Source organism: Amblyomma maculatum, unplaced genomic scaffold (assembly GCF_055883805.1).
Source record: "Amblyomma maculatum isolate TAMU_Amacu unplaced genomic scaffold, ASM5588380v1 scaffold_13, whole genome shotgun sequence".
Taxonomy (NCBI): domain Eukaryota; kingdom Metazoa; phylum Arthropoda; class Arachnida; order Ixodida; family Ixodidae; genus Amblyomma; species Amblyomma maculatum.
The window spans coordinates 28,058,854-28,079,609 of NW_028146738.1; the positions used below are offsets into that span (position 1 = coordinate 28,058,854).

At 49.3% G+C, this 20,756-nt stretch overlaps 3 pseudogenes; all 3 read left to right on the plus strand.

The window, feature by feature from the left end:
* LOC146172457 (uncharacterized) lies at positions 1 to 1,880 on the plus strand (annotated as a pseudogene).
* A 492-nt stretch (positions 1,881 to 2,372) lies between these two features.
* LOC146172458 (dual specificity tyrosine-phosphorylation-regulated kinase 4-like) lies at positions 2,373 to 13,922 on the plus strand (annotated as a pseudogene).
* A 4,458-nt stretch (positions 13,923 to 18,380) lies between these two features.
* Positions 18,381 to 20,257, plus strand: LOC146172459 (uncharacterized; annotated as a pseudogene).
* Positions 20,258 to 20,756: the final 499 nt, after the last annotated feature.

Consider the following 20,756-nt stretch of genomic DNA (forward strand, 5'->3'; position numbering starts at 1 on the left):
ATGGATCCTACAAAAACGAAGGCGCTGAAGAAGGCAAAAAACTCGGTCAAATCGGACGTCTGCTGTTGTGTGAAAGAAGAGCTGCCTGAGGTGGCAGCTGCGGACTGTGCTATAGGCGTTAGTAGCCATTTGTGTAACGGGATTGATTTAAAAAAAAATGTGCCTGGAACTGAGAACATGGGCATGTTTTTTGGAACGCTGGAAACCAAAACAACGAAGCCGCTCCGGAACAACTGGATGAAGAGCCACATCGAGCAGTCAATCAGTGAGGAAGCAAGGAAAAAGATAGCAGCTCTCATTGAGGGTGTTCACCAGCTGTCCGACATTCTATTTATCTCCAGCTTCCCACTGGGACCGCATTGAGCAGATCCTCTTAAACAGAAATTTTCGGGCAATCTGTTGGACAAGAAGGCAGATGCAGAGGTGGCACAGACTTACACTTGGATCCAGAGCCACCTTGCAGACCCGGAGATATCACTGCCTAAGCAAGTGTACGAGGAATACAGGAGTTTCTTTGAAAAGAACAAGATTTAACCACTTTGTGCGGCTGACTTTGGCAGGTGATGAAACACGCTTTCCCATCAGTGAGACTTGGCAAAAGAGGCAATTCTAGGTACTGCTATAGCGGGCTTCGCAAGAAGTCAGAAATGAAGTCGCCAATTCTACCAAACGTGCTTTCGGCAACTGATGACTCGTTGGCCAAAGAGCGTCCTCGGTATGGCTCGGAGGAAGAACTTAGCCAGGCCTTCTGTCTGCTTGTGAGTGAATGGGCCGAGAAGGTGCTGCCAAACAAGTTCCCTACCGTGTCCCACCTGGCACGTTATCTGGTGAACAGCACATTTGTCGACGCCCGCTCTGTGGCTGCCGTGACTGTGCTCTGAGCCAAGGCACTGGGCAATGACAAAGCCAGCCAAGCCAGTAGCACACCTCGGGGCCAGGGTAAGCGGCGAGAAGCACAGCAGCAGTTGCAGAGCAAATTACAGGAGAAAAAGAGCCTGGGTGACCAGAAGCGCAAGCTCACCGAGCAACGCTCGCACTCGGCACAGTCTTCGCAGTGCAGCACACCAGTTGAGGGCCGCTCCCAGCAGCAGCAGCAGCACCGGAGGGTATTGGCCGCGACACCTCTGGGCAAACGGGACCAGGCCTTGCCGTCCCTGGTCTCCTGTGACGGAGACGTGGTGCTGAGATTGAAGGAGGAGCCTGCGGAACCCACGTTGCACACCTCTGCCCCGCCAGCAAACAACATCATATTTGTCCCCACCATGCAGAACCTGCAGCTTGGCACCCAGAACCCTGCAAGCAGCAGCAGCAGCAGCAATGCGGCCGCACTCTCGGCTGAGGCGGGGTGCAAGTACAAGAAAATCAGGCCAAAGCCAGCCGCATGCCTGAGCACAGCAGTGGTGCTCCGCTTCAGCCGGGAAGCTGGCCTGGCGGTCACGCCTATGGCTGAGGTGGTGCCGTCATCTCAGTCTCCGGTCGTTGTGTGTGCGGATCCACTGCAGAAGCGGGAGGCCCATCCAACGGACCCAAGCTCAGCAGCATAGGCTCACAGGTGTCTAAGGATGGAGTAAGCAGCAACAGTTCGGATTGGGATGCCAAGCTCAGCACGGAGGTGTCTGTGGGAATGATGAAGAGGCATTCAGAGGATGGGGAGGCCCTGCTTTGCAAGAGGAGGCACACCGAGGATGGTTCCAGGACACCCAAATTGGAAGCAGCCAACCTGGACCTACTGCTGCCCACCCAGGTGGCGGTGAAGGAAAAAAATGTGTGTGGTGCATCTGGAAAAAGAGGCACTGAACCAGTACTATAGAAACTCCTCATATGACGCTTCCATTCTGGAGAAGCTGGCTTTTCCAGAATGCGCGGAATCCGGGAAATGACGCTGCCCACCAATACGCTCGAGAATTAGCGGGCCGAGCGGCGGCGCAAAATCAGGAACCAAAACCATTCGGTGATTCAGCCGTATCATACCACGAACTCACTGCACATTCCAAAGCAATGAGAACACTCCCACCACCCCCTAAAACTGACCAGACAACAAGCAATATGGAGACACTACAGACGGGGATCCTCCCCAATCTAAACTACATATCAAAATTCATTCTTTCTGCCGGTTTTGCGGTGATAAAGACAACTTCGAGCATATGATCTGGGCGTGCAAAGCCCATAAGCCTCTCTCAAAACTCTTGCATGATCCCTCTAAAGAAGCTTGGGACGAGCTAAGGTCCAGCGGTGACCCTGGCATTCAGTTCAAAGCCGTCGAATCGGCCGGCGTTTCCAAGTCTCCACGGCCTGCGGAACGCTAGCTGACTTCCCCTATTCCTCCCACTTATTGTAAATGAAGCTTTATCAGCTTCAGCCTTGCGAACTTGATGGCCGCATTGACCCACCCGGATGGCTGCCCCGGAGCTGTGTGGACACCGCCCACCATGAACCTGTTCTTCATCTCTGTGACGGTGTGCAACTGCCTAAATATGATAATCTGCTGACCTGCTTCGAACGTCGAGACTGGGATGGACGCCTTCTTGTGGGTGCTCTCTACTGTAGGAGGGATCGCAGCAAAAGTCGCACCTACCCGCATGAAAGATATGATTTTATATGCATGCAATACGATTGTCCGTCCCGAGAGTCCTCCTGAAGTTCGCCGGGCACTGAACAGCGCTCGTTCTGTGGCTTTCTTTTATCCTTTCCTTTGTCTTCTTATTCGCGCTGTTGAAATTAATAATGAGTAAGTACCAACTCGGCCAACAAAGTATTTTGGTAACCATAACGCCGTCCCTGGAAGTCACAATATTGGACGACTGCGGTCGCTTGAACCCCCGCTCGGCGGTGCCTCCGACCTGGGATGAATATCATGGAAGTGGATGGCGAGCCATCTCGCCGGAAGAGCTAGGACCGCAGCAGGAATGGGCGCGAGCCCCCAGAAAGCGAGAAAATAAGCACCTCAGCAGAGACAACCAAGGAAGCCAAGATGGAAGTGGGGCTGGCAGCGAGGAAACCAAAATGGCTTTTGGAGTAGGGATTAAGAAGGCAGAACGCCCGGTGATATCACAAAAGCTGTGTTTGCCTGCGGAAGACCATAAAATCATTGCTCGCCAGAAAGGTGGACTACATTTCAGGCTCCTTAGAGGAGAGCAGATTCACGAGGCCATATGAAAGGCCGCTGTGCTCAGCGCTGAAGAAATGCAGGTGAACACCATTTTCAATAATGAGAAGCAAGACACCATTCTGGTTAGCTCACCCAGTAAGAAAAGAGGAGACCGCTATTTGCTGATCGAAGAATCTAAGGTCGAGGAGTCATTGTTTCTCACGGCTCCGGAGAACTGTGGAAAAGGGGTCATCAACGGCGTTCCGTTAGACCACAGTCGGGAGGAATTCAAAGGACGCTTTCAGCATGACCGACATACAGATTCTCAGCACTAGACGTATGAGCAATACCGAATCAGTAATCGTACGTTTCGCGACGAAGAGTGCGCCACGGTACTTGATTTACTCAACGTGCCGCACCGCTGCCTACTCCACGTTGACGTTGTGTGCACTTTATAGGAAAGGCACATCATTTGTCACATGTTTCTGTGGACCCTGAACCGCATAGTAATTTTGTCTTTCTGCTCCTTGTAGGTGAAATTGAAGCCCACACAAACACCGGCTCAACTTAGCATAGTGAACATTTTGCTTCAAAACGTGTTTTCTTGCAATGTTTCCACTACGTTGCTCACGTTACAGCTTGTGGAGATGAAGTATGTAGCCTCAACATTTACTTTTGTCAGACAATTAGGAGATTGCGAAAGCAAGAGAGGCGAAGTGTTTCCAATGGAAGATGACACCACCTGTTCGGGTGACTCGATGCGCGCGCGCCTCTCTTGCTTTCACAATCTTCTAGGTTTAACTACAGCTAAGCCACTTTCAAGTTTTTCTTCCGGTGGGGTTGCGGCGGCAGCTGCGTCCCTGTGACGTAGCGTGACTGTAGCGCATGCGCAGCTTGGTGAGTGCAGAGGGACCGCGAAACTCCTTCCAACCCACGTAGTTAGTGTAGCTCACGCTACAAAAGTGTCACAAACCTGCTGGTCAGCCGGCGCTTATTGGTCGATGGTTTTGCCGGTAAGAATCGAGCCATAATAGGAGCAAGTTTACTCGATCGATTTGTGATAGATTAGTGACAGTTTTTGGATGCACGGGGACGCAGCAGCAGCCATTCTGACTTGAGCTCTTTTCTGAGACGAGAGGAGAGGATCGTGATCAAGATCCAGTTTCGGGGAAAGGAGGAATCAATCCATGGCCCGGTCGAGTTCTAGGAACCGATCCGGAGGTCGCACACGATCTAGGACCCAATCAAGGAGCCGTAAATCATCCTGCAGGCTCCTGTTCCCTGGCACCGGTGTCAGCTCGGCATAGCCAGTGGTGGTCACCCATCATGCCATGAGCCAGAGAGGAAACGGTCCAGAAATGTTGAGGTCAACTTGGGCAATCTCAAGCCGTTAGATCGTGGGTTCAGGCGGGAAATGGTGCTGCAAGGTACCATGGGCTTGCAAGGCACCAGAAATCAGATGGCAGATATATATTACTACTCGCCTACTGGGGCAAAACTGTGGTCAGGGCCTGAAGTTTGCGTATACTTGGCATAAAATCCCATGCTACCGCTGACACGCGTTGCCATCCATCAGCCACGTGACGGGGTTGTGCCAAACGCGGGGCAACAGTGGACAAGGGGCAAGCGGCGGACTGGTCGAGTTACCCAGACATCAGCAAAGGAAGAATTGTTGGCATCACCTGCCATTTTGTTTCTTGCATCAAAAAAATACAGAGCGGATTTGGTACCCAGGTTAGATCGAACGCTAAAGCAGAGAAACTGAGCGCCGCCGGAACGCAGGTTACCACGAACGCTATAGCAAAGCAGGATAGAAGTGCATGCCCCGCCTCCAGTGAGGAGGAACGCGGAAGATTCGAAGGATCAAAACATAACAATACAGGAGGTCAGTAGAATTATTGACCGGAAGCTAGGGCAGAAACTCGATGTCTTGTTTAAGGAGATAGCTGCAGAATTTGCGGCAATTAGGGTGCCACTAAATTCGTTCACTATCAAGTTCAATAAGATAGATGCGCACTTCGCCGCGCTGGATGCTGAAAGGACGCCAAAACACAGATATATAGCATATCATTGTCATCAAAAATAACAGGCACACTATTTGGCAGTGAAGATGGCCGCTTCTGCAGCAACTCCTTAGTGAAAAGGACAATCCGGAAGCAAATGCGTTGCAAGAAGTATGCATACAGGCAAATCTAATGGCATATAGAGCTTTCTGTACGGAAGGGGAGAAACTCCCTGTGGCTACTAATAAGGAGAAACATAACAGCAATTAGGCAAGACACGGAGGTTAAAAACAACGAACATGTCCTTGTCAAACTCGTATCAAACAAGAAGACAGTAAATATTATTTTATATTCTTTTGATACAACACCACTATACACGTTTTGTCAGTTTTTTACGACCTGCAAGGGCCACCACCCTGTGATTCCTGCTAGTCTGTTTCCCGAGATGGAGCGCAGCAGTGGGGGTCTCGAAGACCAACGAGCGCTGCAGTTAGCGCTCGAGCTCTCCATGCTGGGACTGAACAACGAAAATGACTCTCTGCACCCTAACATGGAAGCATCATGAATGTATACAACACTCCGTGGCAGAGAAAGGACAAGTTCGGCACACTATTCCAAAAGCCTCTGAACCAAGTTCTGATCGTTGTAGGCGACTTTAACTCTCCACACCTAGCGCGGGGCAAGACGCGAGAAGATATAAAGGATCGGATCCTCTAAAAAGACGCGCAACAGGCAGGGCTAACGCTGTTAACGGATCCACGGAATCTAACACTACGCGGAAACTGCATGAGAGAAGCCACTTCTCCGGATTTCCCCTTTCCTATCCATGTAAAAGACGCCACTTGGTGTAACACTGAGAACTTTGGCAGTAACCATTACATCATCGAAGCTCTGGTGGAAGAAGGACTGCGAAGAACTAAAAGTAAGAAGGCTACAATTGTGGAGTAGGAAACCTTCCGGGAAATCAGAAGCCAAATAGAAAGCACTGAAATCACAAATATAGAAGAGTTGACAGCAGCGCTTCGCGCAAATGTTAAAGAAGACACCATAGAGGTGCCCAAATGAGCACATCTGGTGGAAGTAGACAGCAGTCTTCTGCAGTTACGGCAAGCCAAAAATGAATTGGAGAAGAAGCTAAAGCAACCGAAATGGTACAGGACCCTGAACTGCTCACAGGATCGGCTCAACAAAAAGGTAGAAGAATATGCACTTAGCTATGTCGAAAAAATTGCCAATCTACATGCAATAGGATGAAAACGATCCATAGGACTGGCCACAACATGGCAGCTACTACGCTACCTCTTGAAGACGGAAAGCTGTAAGTTATCGCTGAAGCAAACAATTCAAAATATTGTCCATTCCTACGATGGGAGATTCTCGAAGAATTACAGGCATGCTATGCGGGAATACCTACCACAGATCTTCAAACCTGGACCTGGATAGACAAATAGGAGAAACAGTAGTCAGGGCTCTATTGTCTCGCATTAAAACTCTCAGCTCAGGGGCCATATGGGCCACAGCCCTTGGTCTCCCATATGTAGTGAGCAACAAAATGTTGTGAAATCTGGACGACGACACAGTCGCTGCCCTCGCAAGATACATGCAAGATTGTTGGCAACTAGGACGACTTCCGACCATATAGAAAACAGTGCAGGTCGTCATGATCCCCAATTCTTGCAAAAAGCTACAGATTCAAAATCTAAGACCAGTTTTCTTGGCGTAGTGTGTGGGGAAACTCGTGGAAAGTCATCCTGACAAGACTGAACAGATACATGGAACACAACGGACTCTACCCAAACTCTATGATTGGCTTCAGACCTAATCTGTCAACCCAGGATATTTATCCAACACCAGATCATTCAAGCACATACTGAAGACACGCGAGTTATTTTGGGCCTGGACTTCGCGAAGGCCTTCGATAACATCAAACACAAAGCAATACTTTAAAACCTACAAGATCTCGACGTAGGTGAACAAACATATAACTACGTAAGGGGCGTTCTCTCAATGCGAGAAGCAACGATCCAAATTGGAGAACACAAGTCGGACAAATTTACAGTGGGCAGCAGAGGAACACCCCAGCACTCAGTACTCTTATGCCTTCTCTTCAATGTTGCATTCATCAAGATCCAACGAAGCTAGAAGACATTGAGGGGCTAAACCACAGCCTATATGCAGACAACATCACACTCTGGACACCGGGAGGCAGTGATAGACAAATCGAAGACATCCTTCATGTATCTGTGAAAACTGTTGAAGAATACGTAACCCCTAGAGACCTGAAATGCTCTTCCGAAAAGTCTGAGATGCTTCTGTACCAGCCATCACGCAGCAGAATGGACAAAGAGCAACCCAGAATCGAACTAAAGGCCGGCGGATTTCTCATTCGTAGAGTGGAGAAGGTTAGGATCCTGTGCATGTGGCTGCAGCAAAAGGTCATCGCAAAAAAGCTGCTAACTCAAAAGCTGCGCTCAAGAAATGATGAGTCTAATTAGACGTATCACAAATCGAAAGTCTCGAACGAAAGAAGCAAAGCTCCTAAGACTTGTACACTCCTTTGTCATCAGCAATATCGCCTACGCTGTCCCTACTTACACCTTGCGAACAGCGAGCAGCCTAAGGTTGAAGCAATAGTCAGGAAGAGCATAAAACCAGCCCTTGGTATCCCCATCAGTACATCTACGAACCAGCTAATGAAGCTGGGGGCGCACAATGTGCTGGAAGAGGTAATAGAGGCCAATCAAATCTCCATTTGCGAAAGACTGGCAAAGAACCGGACGCGAAGAAGCCTACTGGTAAAACTAGATATTCGATATGAGAGCCAAAGTTACCAGAAGACGTATGTCCAGATGGAAATCAAGAAGCGAATAAAAATCCCCCCGCTGCCACGAAACATGGATCCAGAGCATCAGCAGGAAAGAAAGAAGAAAAGGGCGGGATGGCAACAGAAGATATATTAACGACAGGACGGGATCTATGTCGACACCGCCGAGTACGAGGACAGGCATGTTTGGGTGGACGGACAATGGGTACTACAATTATAAGTAATTCGATAACATCAATATGCAATTTTGTCGAGGCAAGTGTCTCTCCTCAGGCAGAAAGGGTACTAAGAATATGTCGGAAGCGACCGGAAAGTCCGATGTTGCAAGGAGACATATCACATAGCAACATCTCTCCTCAGGCAGAAAGGATACTAAGAATGTGTCAGAAGCGACCGGAAAGTCCAATGTTGCAAGGAGACATATCACATAGCAACATGGAAAGTAAGATCTAAGACGCACGGTAAACTGGATGTCGTCAAGCGAGAAATGGACAGATTGAACATTGATATTTGGGTATCAGCGAGCTCAAGTGGACCGGAATGGGAGAATTTAATTCCAGAGACCATTGTCTTTTATTGTGGGCACGAATCCCGGAGAAGGAATGGGGTCGCTCTCTAGTAAACAGAAGAATGGGCAAAGCAGTGCTAGGGCCCAACCCCAAAAACGACCGAATGATTTCACTTCGGATCCAAGGTCACCCTTTTAACATATAACAGCAGAACGATATTGACCAATGCATGCCAATATATATTCAATGTTGATAAGACAACCATATTGGCAGAACATTATTGCCCAACCTATGCCATGATATGTGCGATGCTGGCCAGCCATCAAGGCTCATTAGACAATATCGACCAGTAGAAAACAAGATATTACAATATTAGGAAGCCGCCAAAGTTGGTTGGACATTATTGACCACTGTATGCCTAGATAAATTCAATATTGAGAAGCCGTTGTTATTTACTGGACGATTTACCAGGTTATACCATGGTGTGGATGATACTGACAAACCATTGTAGCTGGTTAGCCGATAATAACCAGGTTGTCTCATTGTGTATAGAATAATGGCAAGCTGTTCAATATGCATGGGCATTATCGACCGCGTTTAGCCGGTTGAATGCCAATAACGGATATGGGTGAAGTTCACTGGGCCAATAATGATTATGTTATAGCATGGCTGCACATTATTGGTAGCTCATTGGCACCATTGGGCCAACTTGTGGGCCAGTAATCCCCAATCAATCCCCAATATTGCGCCGATGGCTGGTGCTGCCTGGGAAGAACATGATATAACAATTTGAACCAAGCGCGGTTCTTGCCCCCGGAACTGCGATAGTTAGTTTCCCTCAACAGTGCCGGTAAAACGTCGAAGTGGGGACGGGGAGCGGCGACGAGGGGAAGGTGATCGGCAAGTGGTATACGTTTGATTGCGGCGAGATACAAAGTGGGAACCGGGCGGAGTCCTCGGCGAGGGCTGGTCCGTATCGTAGGAGTAGTTCCAGAGGTTAGCTCAAGAAGGTGGACCGCTCTTTGGAAGGAGCGGCTCCGAAGATCCGGCTCGCTTCGGGGCGACCCATTCCTAATCAAATATTTGTATTACAAAGAGTCTGTGTGGGACGCTGGGAGGTGAAAAAAATATTTGTATTGGGGTACCATGAAATCCGTTGTCGTTTTTGGCGGAGAGTGTTTTCAATGAAAAAATAGCAAACCAGGTAATACTTTCCCTGTATACTTTGAACCCAGCCAGAATCTGGAGATAAAGAAGTAAGTTTGTTTGGTGTCATAACAGTGATCGAAAGCCAGTTTTTCATCTCTGCAGGACCAGCTTCCTCATCCTGCGCGTCATTTTATTAATTCATGAGTTGCCTTCCTCCTTTCCTCCCGATATTTGATATTTGAAACTGAATTAAAAGGGAATTATTTCAATGCATATTTTCTTCAGAGCTTGGCAATCTCAGCAATCACGTAGTCTAAACAAACTGCTGTTCTACGTAGTTGCGCCATCGAGACCGCTCCTATTCACCGCCCGTCTGCGTCCCATCTTATGTGAATAGATAGCGGCTCGTAAAGCGCTTAATTGCACATAAACGTTTGGCGCTGACGCACATGGTGGCGTCGTATGAGCTAGTAGGGAGCGCATTTTTTGAGGGGCTGTCGCGCGTTGAGACACTTGAAGCAGCTGCGCTCTCCAAAATTTGCGGTAACGCCCCTCTCGGCCGCTTTTGTAAGCGAATCAAACTTCGGCGAAGTTTCATGATCATTTGGAGTATTGGAGGACTCTAGGATTATCTTAAACCTAGGAGAGGTTGTTTAGCTGCTTGCATTGCTTGTAGGAAGGGTTAAGTTGCATAAAACAACTTTTCGTTTAAATGTTTTAATTTTGTTTGTTCACGCGTTTTTCGTACATGCTTTTTATTGTGTCTTCTCTAGAAACCGCTGAGGCAGGAGGCCGTGGCCAATCCCAGCCATTTACGGGAGAGCGACGTGAGCTCGAGGAAGGAAACAACAACGAGGGCGTAGTATATTACGTCTCAGCCAGAGGCCGTGGCCGACCATTATAGAGCGGTGAAAAATTATAGTAAAGTCTCTCCTCAGGCAGAAAGGATACTAAGAATATGTCAAGATGACAGAGAAAAATCCGGCTAATATGGGCACCAGCCCATTCCCAGCTTCAGGAAATAAGGGAGTTCATAAATTTGCCCATGGTCTCACCTTCTGGGTAGGCTCTGTCTGACCCTCAGTACGCCCTCAGCAGGGACAGGCTAGTCAGCTACATTACTGAGCACTATCGACTAAAAGGGTTAGAATACCCATCGGCAGATAGCACAATAAATAAGATTTAAGAAAGCACTTGGAGGCACTTACAAACAAGGACTTTTCCGAACCCAACTACCCCAAGCCAGTGCTACATGGAGCAATTCTCAGATATGTGCAAACTATGTTTTAATAAGACGGATCTGGTTCATATGATATGGATGTGTCCAGAAATAAAGATATTAATGAAGAGACAAAAACGAAACAATTTAAGGAGACTACTGCTGAGCTCACACCCTGAGACTCAGCCAGGTGTATAATCCGACTGGCCGAACGCGCCGCTCTGGTCCATGGGCGCCAGGCCATCGTGTAGGCAGAGAGGTTGACACCTATTCTTTGATAGGTTGACACCACCCCTACTTCGAAGCCTGGTGTTTGGTCAGTTTGGACACTGGCCTGTGGCGGTAGGAGGGGAAGTGCTTTCCCTGCTGCTGCCACCTCTTTTGCTGTTCTGGAAAATGGGGAGGAGGCCCATGGACTATGACTGCGCTTTCTAGGCGCTTCCGATAACCTCATTAATGGTTTGTGACAGTCGACACGTGATGTCACCAAGTGCACACAGTTGTTCTCGAGCCTAGGCTTAATAGTTACGAATGCTTCGGCTTTTCCCATGTGAGAGACTCCCTGCTGTCTTTGACTGGGTCAGTTTCTGTGTGTTGCGCTGAGAATGTCTTCAATGATAATGTACTGCCTTACAGGTGCCGGTGCACCATTGCAGTGTTTACTTGGTTAATCTGAGTGATCTACCTATATCCATCTTGAGCCCTTCAAGCTTACCATCAAACAAAATTGCCTCTTTTTGGGACACCACGAAAGCACAATTGCCGGTCGTACATAAGAGAAGCCGCCTAGTGTGCGGGCAAAGGTGGACATCTGAGTTCGAGGGTGCAAAGGTAGGCCGGGGCACCTATGGAAACGTGTACAAGGCTCGTCAGAAAGACGGGTGTGACAGTAGGGACTATGCATTCAAGGAGGTTGAAGGCACAGGTATCTCAACGTCGGCCTGCAGAGAGATTGCGCTTCTGCGGGAGCTGAAACACACCAATGTTTTCAGCTTTCATCGGGTATTCCTGTCGCACAATGAACGAAAGGTCTACCTTCCCTTTGATTTCGCTGAGCACGACCTCTGGAAACCAACCAACATAATTGTAATGGGTGAAGGTTCAGGGCAAGGCAGAGTAAAGATTGCCGACATGGACTTTACGCGCCTACGTAATAATTAGCGCCCTTTATGTAATACTGTTGACGCAGTTAAAACCTGGAAGTCGGCTACTGTGGATACCTTCAAGCTCTGTGTAGCTTAAAAATCCCTCTGCTGAGGCTGTCGCCCTTTTTTCTCTCTGAAGGCCTTGTACCATGGGGGTCCTTGAAGCACGGAGTTCGGCGGACATCCGAGCTCCACGAGCACCAGGAGACGGAAAGTGACCTGATTTTGGGCACCAATTTAGCAATTGTGTCTCTGGGACTGCGGTGGCCGCTTTTGGCTGAGTTGTGCGCGCGGTAGAAATGTGTAAAACATGGAGGGTGGCAATGACGACGGAAAATCTAAACCTTAGCGGCGTAGCCCTATCGGGAGCGGATGAAGAAAGCAGTAAGGAGGAGAGGAACCAGAGACATAACGTGCCCGCCGAAGGCAGCAAAAATCGCAGCAGCCATCATTTGCCGGAGACCACAGGGACATGACTTTCTCTGCACAATGCTGTGCATATGCGAGACGTGGTACAATGAGCGCGATGAGAGGTTGCCCCGGGCAAGATCCGAGAAAGGGGTCCTCGTGTACACTCATGGCTAGCTTATGGGCTTTCCTTGCGAACTTGGGGGTGCCACTAGCGCCAACGAGAGCGGATGTGCTTCGCATGGGCTCTGAATTTCGGCCTCTTGACCCGTAATTGTTTACACGACGTTTCTTATTTTGGCCTCAGAAGATACTTGATTGCGCCCGGACCTGGGAGAGCCAACATTTGTGAGTGTGCGAACTTTTTTGAGGACTTCATGGCATATTGTGCGTCGACACCGTGCGTCTCACGCCTGGTGTAGCGAACGAAGGCGAGGAACGCTGCGAGACCCGCCGTCATTGTGGCATTTCTCGGTCTCCCACAGGCCGCGGAACCCATCGCTATGCAAGCGTTTATGGAAGGGCAACTCATCACACCTGAAGAGCTTAAAGACGGCTTCTGGATTACTCCAAGTACCAGGAGCTCTACCGTAAGCCTAATGCCGCTGGCCCGAGCGGCGGCGGTAACCCCGATGGTGACGGCACCTCGTCCGCATCGGGGAAGAACGCCGGCCGACACCCACCGGTAAAAATGGGTACAAGCGTCCCCCGGCCTGGCGTTCGGCTTTTCCAGGGGTGTGCGTGTGGGAGTAGCTCCTTAAATTCCCGCTGCGCGCCCCTCTTCCGCAGTGGCCCAAACCCAGTTTCGAACATCGCAGCCTGCAAAGGTGGTCCTGTTTGTCTTGCAAAGGTACTTCCTTTTGAGCCTCACCTGAAGTGCTCCCTTAGAGCCTCAGCTGCAGCAGTCCTAAAAAAACGACGGACCAAGTGTCGACCCGCACGGACGGCGGCTACCCCTCTCTCCCGCTGAGGCCATCCTATACTACAGCACCCGGCTGGACAACTACGAGCGGACCGAGGCGTCCCAGTACCGTGACATCTGGTATCTGGGCCTCGACGCCAGCAAGATCGAGTTCGACGAGGGGGTCGGCCAGAATGGCGGATACGACGACGAGACCGGCTCCTTTATCAAGGTGATGCACGACCACATCGCTTACCGGTACGAAATCTTGGAGGTGATCGGAAAGGGCTCCTTCGGCCAAGTCATCAGGGCCTACGACCACAAGACCAAAGAGCATGTCGCGCTCAAGATCATCCGCAACAAGAAGAGGTTCCACCAGCAGGCCCTCATTGAGGTGAAGATACTGGACCACTTGAAAAGGAAAGACAAGGACGGGTACCACAACGTCATTCAGATGTACGACTATTTGTACTTTAGGAATCATCTGTGCATCATGTTCGAGCTGATGGGCATGAACCTGTACGAACTCATCAAGGACAACAAGTACCAAGTCTTCAGCTTGAATCTCGTCAGGAGGTTCGCCTACTCCCTTATTCAATGCCTGCGGCTCCTCCACTGAGAGAAGATTATCCACTGTGATCTCAAGCCTGAAAATTGCCATCAGGTACGGAAGTAGTGGCGCGCTACAATTTCAGTGGCAAGTCAAGTGAAGACCTGTCTTTTACCAAGGGGGACATCATGACTATAGTCTCCGACACGCCGGACTGCAACTCGTTCCGGGGACGGCACACTGACGGTCGGGAAGGTCTCATACCGCTCAACTACATTCTCTATGTGCAGCATGAAATTAAGGAAGATCCAGCTCCCACAGCTGCCTACCGATCATTTCAAGTTTGTCTTCAGACCGCAAGTTCCGATCGACTCCCCTCTCTAAGTAGGGGCCACTCTACATCAGGCGATTGGCAGCGCAGCTGGCATCAAGGACGCCCGAGTGTTCGAATAAGATATTTCCCAGCGACACCCAGTCAACCAACGATTACTATCAACACCCCAAACAGGGCTCGTGGAGAAGCCTATAGGAAAGTAGTGGCCTTTACCCGCAACGGAAAGGCGTACCCTGTCAAAACCTACGTACCAGCTCCGGATCTCTCTGTCAGTTTTGACATATTCTTAAATGCAAAGTGTCAGAACTTGCAAACTCCATTGCTGTCCTCGGGCGTTGGCAGCAGAAGGCCACCCAGACTCTGCAAGAACTTAAGATTGCGCATGAGAGCACAGATCAGCAGATTAAGCACTTAGAATCGGTACTGCGTGGCGTGATGGGGCAGCAGCAAATTACTGTATCTCCATCCGAGGCGGAGGGGACAAGCCAAAGTAAAACATGGATTCCGCCAAACGGAAAATAATTACAGTCTGGCAGTGAAACTGTAGGGAGTACGCACGCAAGGCCAACCTACAGATCCACATACAGAACACCACTGTCAAACCAGACATTATTGCACTACAAGAACCCTCTAGAGTGGCTACTCTTTCAGGCTATGTTACCGTTACGCAACTGCGAACCAGCCGCAAATATACAGCAAAGATCTTACTGGTCAAAAGGTACATCAGCTATGTGCAGCATGAATTTAAGGACGTAAACCTAGATTATACGCTTGTTGATATCATTCTCGCCGAGAAGGGACAGCGAAGAACATACGTCCTCTACGTCTACAGCTCTCCCAAGGATCGCACCCAGGAAACAAGTAAACTCCTAGACGAAATTGTGAGAAAGGCCAGAACGAATCAGCTTATTATAGTTGGGGTAAAGGCACTGCAATATTAGGGAAGATTCAGGAGCTGGGCATCAAGCTACTGAATGATACTACCAAACCAACGAGAACCGGCAACAGTATATCAAGTGACACTAATCCTGATCTGTCACTAGCTCAAAACGTAAGCAATCCCACATGGCTCAATACTGTGGAAGACCTTAACAGCGACCACTACATTCTCGCCATTGCAATACAGACCAACTCACGTAATACGAGGGCATGGCAGTATGTTCAATTGGGCAAGTTGGTAGACATTGATAATTGTTAAACAGCGCGAACAATGGTAGACAAGAACGAGAAAGACGCGGGACAGCGCTTGTCCCGTGTGTTTCTCGTTCTTGTCCACCGTTGTTCGCGCTGTGTTACAATTATGAAGAGGGGCATGGAACTCCTGTAAGCACACCGACTAGGATAAATTCATGAAAGACAAGGACAGTAATGCGCCGTGCAGCATCTCGGACTTGGAGACGTGGGTCCAGGATATATGCGTAGACGCCCTTAAGCACACCAGTAGCATAGAAATGGACGAGGAGGAAACCGTCATAGACTCCAGGCTAGCGCACATGTGGGAAGCCAGACACGCGCTCAAGAAATGGAAAAAGCAGAGAATTAATCGGAAGCTCAGGTTACGCATTGCACGGCTTGAGAAGGAAATTGAAGAACACGCCATTAACCTTACACGCCAGAACTGGTATCAGGTATGCGACGAACTTAATGGGCAGCTTGGAAACAAGAACACGTGGAACCTTCTTCGCCACCTTCTTGATCCAGCCCAGTCCAAGACAGCCAAAAGAAACGCTATAGACCAGTCATCCATGCATATCCCGAAAGCGGTGAACAATTGTTATTGTCACTACAAGATAAATATGTAAACTACAGCAAAGATGGAGATTTGTACCCGGACTACACGGGACGCGACTACCCAAATCTTGACGAGCCTTTCTCGGACGCAGTGATCTCGGCCGCACTGTCTCAACTCAAGATAAAATCTGCACCTGAACCAGATAAATTCAATAATTGGATTCTGAGGAGCCTAGATCTAAATTCAGTCACAGCGCTCACGGTTTACTTCAATGAATGCTGGGAGAGTGGTAGCATACCCCAATGCTGTAAGCAGGCCAAGATGATTTTTATTCCAAAACCCAACAACATGATAAACCTCAATAACCTAAGACCAATCTTGCTTACCTCATGCTTAGGTAAGCTAACGTAGCATATTGTGCTTAATAGACTGCAGGACTATGCTGAATACTCCCTTTTATCACACACAATGGAGGGCTTCAAAAGGGGTCTTTCGACACAGGATGTCAAGCTTCAACTTTCACATGACATAATTAATAGATCTAAAAAGGTAAATTCGCAGGCTATCCTGGCTATCGACCTAATGAAAGCATTTCACAATGTCTCCCATTATTCTATACTAGAGCACCTAAACGAAATTAACCCTGGACGAAAGGCTTACAACTACATCAAGGCATTTCTAAGTGAGCGCTCGGTGGAATTGCACGTGGGCAATTTTAAATCCTACTCGATAAAGCTGGGAAACAGAGGCACCCCTCAGGGGGCTGTTCTCCCTCCGTTCCTCTTGAATCTGGCATTAATCAAGATTCCGGATACACTCGTCAAAATACCAGGAGTACCGCAAAGCCTCAACGTGGATCATATTACGGTGTGGGCAACTAAGAGCTCTCATGGTGAAATCGAGGCCGCTCTTCAAGCAGCTGCAGACGTCATCGATGAAGAGGCCAGGAGAGCGGGCCCAGAATGCTCCCCTGAAAAATAGGAGCTTATAGTGTTTCATAAAGGTAAATAAATGCGCCCTTGATGACAGTCATTATACAGGGTGTGGAAGTAACAGAGGTTCAAGATCAAGATCCTGGGGCTCAGGCTACAAACTCTGGAAACGCACCAGCAATCAACAAACTGAAATGGGTATTTCACCAAACAACCAGACTAATACAAAGAATAATAGAAACCTGCATGAAACTGCGACGCTGAAGGACGACGATATCTGAAGGAGCAATATCTATGTCGACGCCAGAAATGATTCGCAGTTGCTATTTGATATGGCTGCGAATGCAAACAGATTTGACTCGAATGCGGACTTGCGAACCACCGTTCTGCAGGTTTGGGGCGAATACCTCCAGGCGGAGGCCTTAAAAAATGATCTCAAAAAGCAGATTCAAGATGCTCACTCGGATTTCGAGTTGTCTTTCACGCATTGGCCGTATCAATGGGCTACTCAAACAGGAACATGAATTGAAAAGAAAGGTTGCCTTCTTTGAGCAGCTGTCGAAGTTTAAATCCCAAGCGATAACAAAGGATGCACTTGAAGGCGAAGGGTTCAAAGGTGCCCTAGATGAAAATTGCGTAGACGTGAATAAGAATAAGGCATGAATAAGATGAAAGAACACGACCTCTTCTAACTCATAGACGCCTTCATCATAAGCAGGATTACTAACTCCCTCCCGTACTTAAAACTTCAACGAAACGAAGTTGAGAGAATCGACGCCATCATTAGAATGGCTTACAAAACAGCAATGAGCCTGGTGCTCTCGACGCCCAACGAAGAGCTTCTCAAACTCGGGGTCCACAATACTCCCCTCCCGTACTTAAAACTTCAACGAAGCGAAGTTGAGAGAATCGACGCCATCATTAGAATGGCTTACAAAACAGCAATGGGCCTGGTGCTCTCGACGCCCAACGAAGAGCTTCTCAAACTCGGGGTCCACAATACCTACGAGGGACTCAAAGAAGCACAACGAACTGCCCAAATAAGGCGCCTATCCGGCACGCCCGCCAGAAGGACAATATTTGAAAGATTAGGTATTGAGTGCGAACCCCTACAAGACTATCAAACTATTCAACGCGATATCCGAAAGAGGATCACCATCAAACCTCTTCCTCGGAACATGAACCCCCACACCTATCAAAGCCGAAGAACAGCACGAGCTAAGAGCCTTCTCAAAACCTTGAGCCGGCTACAGGATGTCATCTACGTCGACGCCGCAGAAGACGAGGAAGACCCTAACAAATATTCGATATCTCAAGTCACACAGCCCAACACTAACCCAGCGAGACTCGTTATGGCGGAGACTTTCCACATCCAGACCCCTAGTGGCGGAGGAGGCCGCCATCGCCGCGGCCATCGCTTTTACTAAAGCAACAACAATAGTAAGCGACTCCAAACTGGCAATCAGTAACTTTGCTAGAGGTAGTCTCCAAACCCGCCTCACAAATACTCAGTGAAATAAAAGAATCTCCTCTCGAGAGAGATATCAAGTTAATATTAACCCCAGCTGTGAAGCTTAACCTAAATTATGGATCCTACAAAAACGAAGGCGCTGAAGAAGGCAAAAAACTCGGTCAGATCGGACGTCTGCTGTTGTGTGAAAGAAGAGCTGCCTGAGGTGGCAGCTGCGGACTGTGCTATAGGCGTTAGTAGCCATTTGTGTAACGGGATTGATTTTAAAAAAAATGTGCCTGGAACTGAGAACATGGGCATGTTTTTTGGAACGCTGGAAACCAAAACAACGAAGCCGCTCCGGAACAACTGGATGAAGAGCCACATCGAGCAGTCAATCAGTGAGGAAGCAAGGAAAAAGATAGCAGCTCTCATTGAGGGTGTTCACCAGCTGTCCGACATTCTATTTATCTCCAGCTTCCCACTGGGACCGCATTGAGCAGATCCTCTTAAACAGAAATTTTCGGGCAATCTGTTGGACAAGAAGGCAGATGCAGAGGTGGCACAGACTTACACTTGGATCCAGAGCCACCTTGCAGACCCGGAGATATCACTGCCTAAGCAAGTGTACGAGGAATACAGGAGTTTCTTTGAAAAGAACAAGATTTAACCACTTTGTGCGGCTGACTTTGGCAGGTGATGAAACACGCTTTCCCATCAGTGAGACTTGGCAAAAGAGGCAATTCTAGGTACTGCTATAGCGGGCTTCGCAAGAAGTCAGAAATGAAGTCGCCAATTCTACCAAACGTGCTTTCGGCAACTGATGACTCGTTGGCCAAAGAGCGTCCTCGGTATGGCTCGGAGGAAGAACTTAGCCAGGCCTTCTGTATGCTTGTGAGTGAATGGGCCGAGAAGGTGCTGCCAAACAAGTTCCCTACCGTGTCCCACCTGGCACGTTATCTGGTGAACAGCACATTTGTCGACGCCCGCTCTGTGGCTGCCGTGACTGTGCTCTGAGCCAAGGCACTGGGCAATGACAAAGCCAGCCAAGCCAGTAGCACACCTCGGGGCCAGGGTAAGCGGCGAGAAGCACAGCAGCAGTTGCAGAGCAAATTACAGGAGAAAAAGAGCCTGGGTGACCAGAAGCGCAAGCTCACCGAGCAACGCTCGCACTCGGCACAGTCTTCGCAGTGCAGCACACCAGTTGAGGGCCGCTCCCAGCAGCAGCAGCAGCACCGGAGGGTATTGGCCGCGACACCTCTGGGCAAACGGGACCAGGTCTTGCCGTCCCTGGTCTCCTGTGACGGAGACGTGGTGCTGAGATTGAAGGAGGAGCCTGCGGAACCCACGTTGCACACCTCTGCCCCGCCAGCAAACAACATCATATTTGTCCCCACCATGCAGAGCCTGCAGCTTGGCACCCAGGACCCTGCAAGCAGCAGCAGCAGCAATGCGGCCGCACTCTCGGCTGAGGCGGGGTGCAAGTACAAGAAAATCAGGCCAAAGCCAGCCGCATGCCTGAGCACAGCAGTGGTGCTCCGCTTCAGCCGGGAAGCTGGCCTGGCGGTCACGCCTATGGCTGAGGTGGTGCCGTCATCTCAGTCTCCGGTCGTTGTGTGTGCGGATCCACTGCAGAAGCGGGAGGCCCATCCAATGGACCCAAGCTCAGCAGCATAGCCTCACAGGTGTCTAAGGATGGAGTAAGCAGCAACAGTTCGGATTGGGATGCCAAGCTCAGCACGGAGGTGTCTGTGGGAATGATGAAGAGGCATTCAGAGGATGGGGAGGCCCTGCTTTGCAAGAGGAGGCACACCGAGGATGGTTCCAGGACACCCAAATTGGAAGCAGCCAACCTGGACCTACTGCTGCCCACCCAGGTGGCGGTGAAGGAAAAAAATGTGTGTGGTGCATCTGGAAAAAGAGGCACTGAACCAGTACTATAGAAACTCCTCATATGACGCTTCCATTCTGGAGAAGCTGGCTTTTCCAGAATGCGCGGAATCCGGGAAATGACGCTGCCCACCAATACGCTCGAGAATTAGCGGGCCGAGCGGCGGCGCAAAATCAGGAACCAAAACCATTCGGTGATTCAGCCGTATCACACCACGAACTCACTGCACATTCCAAAGCAATGAGAACACTCCCACCACCCCCTAAAACTGACCAGACAACAAGCAATATGGAGACACTACAGACGGGGATCCTCCCCAATCTAAACTACATATCAAAATTCATTCTTTCTGCCGGTTTTGCGGTGATAAAGACAACTTCGAGCATATGATCTGGGCGTGCAAAGCCCATAAGCCTCTCTCAAAACTCTTGCATGATCCCTCTAAAGAAGCTTGGGACGAGCTAACGTCCAGCGGTGACCCTGGCATTCAGTTCAAAGCCGTCGAATGGGCCGGCGTTTCCAAGTCTCCACGGCCTGCGGAACGCTAGCTGACTTCCCCTATTCCTCCCACTTATTGTAAATGAAGCTTTATCAGCTTCAGCCTTGCGAACTTGATGGCCG